Raw genomic sequence first — 3,020 nt, forward strand, 5'->3', positions numbered from 1 at the left:
GAAGTTTTTTGTTTTGGTGTTGCCTAAAAAATTTACAACGTAGGACGGCTAGGTTTTTCCGTGCGAGCTCAACCGAGTGTTCGTTCCGACCGACACTGGCATGTTGTTCTTCTCATTTAGGAGGATAAGAAAACGTTCGCCCACCCCGGCAAAAACAAAAAAAAAAAACATTATTCACGGAAATTGATCGAAAAAAATGATAGCGGACGTCGTCATGGAGAGATGACCGATCGAGGTCTAAAAGTGAAGCATCACCGGATCACGCCGATCAAACATTTCCTAATCGACATCATGCAAATTTCATTCAGGGATTGAATAGAAAATTCAATAGCCGACATCGGTCGTGAAATGGCCCCGACTGATATTTTTCAGCCGACATTGCGCAATTTTTTTTTATAAAAAACGCTCGCTGGCCGATAATGTTTTTTCTTACGGCAGGGGAAGTTTTCTTGTTTCGGTGTTGCATATAAAACTTACATTGTAGGTCGGCTAGGTTTTTCCGTGCGAGCTCAACCGATGTTTCATTTCGGCCGAAACTGGCATGTTCCGATTTATTCGGCCAGGAAAACATTAGCCCACCTCGGCAAAAAAAATATTTTTCACCGATATCGATCGAAAAAAATGACAGTCGGCGTCGGCCAGGAAAGACGACCGATCGAGGTCTAAAAAAGAAGCTTCACCGGATGATGCCGATCGAACATTTCCTAATCGACATCATCCAATTGTTATTCAGGGATTGAATAGAATAAACAATGGCCGGCGTCGCTCGTTATATGGCCCCGACTGATATCTTTCAGCCGACATTGCGCAATTTCTTTTACAAACGCTGGCCGATAATGTTTTTTTATTTACGGTAGAGGAAGTTTTTTGTTTTGGTGTTGCCTAAAAAATTTACAACGTAGGACGGCTAGGTTTTTCCGTGGGAGCTCAACCGAGGGTTCGTTCCGACCGACACTGGCATGTTGTTCTTCTCATTTAGGAGGATAAGAAAACGTTCGCCCACCCCGGCAAAAACAAAAAAAAAACATTATTCACGGAAATTGAACGAAAAAAATGATAGCGGACGTCGTCATGGAGAGATGACAGATCGAGGTCTAAAAAAGAAGCATCACCGGATCACGCCGATCAAACATTTCCTAATCGACATCATGCAAATTTCATTCAGGGATTGAATAGAAAACTCAATAGCCGACATCGGTCGTGAAATGGCCCCGACTGATATTTTTCAGCCGACATTGCGCAATTTCTTTAAAAAAAAAACGCTCGCTGGCCGATAATGTTTTTTCTTACGGCAGGGGAAGTTTTCTTGTTTCGGTGTTGCATAAAAAACTAACAATGTAGGTCGGCTAGGTTTTTTCGTGCGAGCTCAACCGATGTTTCGTTTCGCCCGAAACTGGCATGTTCCGATTTATTCGGCCAGGAAAACATTAGCCAACCTCGGCAAAAAAAATATTATTCACCGATATCGATCGAAAAAAATGACAGTCGGCGTCGGCCAGGAAAGACGACCGATCGAGGTCTAAAAAAGAAGCTTCAGCGGATGATGCCGATCGAACATTTCCTAATCGACATCATCCAATTGTTATTCAGGGATTGAATAGAATAAACAATGGCCGGCGTCGGTCGTTATATGGCCCCGACTGATATCTTTCAGCCGACATTGCGCAATTTCTTTTACAAACGCTGGCCGATAATGTTTTTTTATTTACGGTAGATTAAGTTTTTTGTTTTGGTGTTGCCTAAAAAATTTACATCGTAGGACGGCTAGGTTTTTCCGTGCGAGCTCAACCGAGGGTTCGTTCCGACCGACACTGGCATGTTGTTCTTCTCATTTAGGAGGATAAGAAAACGTTCGCCCACCCCGGCAAAAACAAAAAAAAAACATTATTCACGGAAATTGATAGAAAAAAATTGATGTGAATCTTACGGGGCGGATCGTTTGATACAGGCTACGAAGGTTTGGATGACGCCACTTCCAGTGAAGGAAGATAAGTCAGGGTAGACACCACTTCCGGTGAAGGAAGATAAGTCCGGGTAGACGCCACTTCCAATGAAGGAAGATAAGTCAGGATAGACGCCACTTCCGGTGAAGGAAGATAAGTCTGGGTAGACGCCACAAGGATTACCTTGATAAGTCTGATAATTGGTTCAACAAGGAACCCAGAGAAAAACTCTCACCAAATTTGATGAAAATGCCAAAAGTTTTCTTTTATTCAAAACAAAAACCAATACTTATAGTGTATCTGAACTAAAAGATAAAAATAGACATGGGCCTTCTAAATAGTTTGGGCCAAAATTACAATAAATAAAAATTATAAGTAAAAAATATATTTAACTTGGGCCTTTGGCAACAATTAATAGTCTTGATAGTGTCTCTGCCTCTGGGCCTTCATCCTTCTCCACTTGGGCCTTCATCCTTCTCCACTCGGGGGCTTTGTCCTTCTCCACTTGGGCCTTCGTTCTTCTCCACTTGGGCCTTCGTTCTTCTCCACTTGGGCCTTTAGCCTGTATTTGGCCAGTTTCATGATTCTCATCATTCCCTCCTTCTTGGAAAACATTTGTCCTCAAATGTCTAGGATCATCACCGGATTCAAGTACCACTTCCTTCCTTTTCTTGTTGACTTGCTTGGTATAGCTTTCATTCTTCTTTGCAATTTGCACCTTCACTTGGTCATACAATCTTTTCACATACTGAACTTTGGCATGTGCATCCTTACGTTGAGTCTCTTGGGGATTGCTTTTGTAAGTTGGCCTGTTAGGCAATGAAGCTCCGGGGAGGAGATCAACTTGATGTTCTATGCCTCTTGAAGGTGGCAGTCCATGAGGAATCTCCTTAGGAAAGACATTTTTAAATTCCTGCAATAAGGGTTGAACACTAGGAGAAATAGAAATAGTAAACTCATTAGAATTATCAGTAGAAATTTTACTGTCTTTGCAATACTGTAGATTGAGTGGTTCATGAGCAGGTAACACTTTCCTCACTTCACTCGCCTCTGCAAAATAATTAAATTTCTCTCATG

The 3,020-nt window shown here is 42.0% G+C and overlaps 1 long non-coding RNA gene across 1 annotated transcript in view; it reads left to right on the forward strand.

Moving 5' to 3' along the window:
* LOC121174378 (uncharacterized) overlaps nt 1-3,020 on the forward strand; it is a 7,993-nt gene continuing 4,973 nt past the window's right edge. Inside the window, exon 1 of the long non-coding RNA XR_005890436.1 lies at nt 1-52. This is a non-coding gene — a long non-coding RNA (uncharacterized lncRNA). The remainder of the gene's footprint in view (nt 53-3,020) is intronic.

Source organism: Glycine max, chromosome 20 (assembly GCF_000004515.6).
Source record: "Glycine max cultivar Williams 82 chromosome 20, Glycine_max_v4.0, whole genome shotgun sequence".
Lineage (NCBI taxonomy): Eukaryota > Viridiplantae > Streptophyta > Magnoliopsida > Fabales > Fabaceae > Glycine > Glycine max.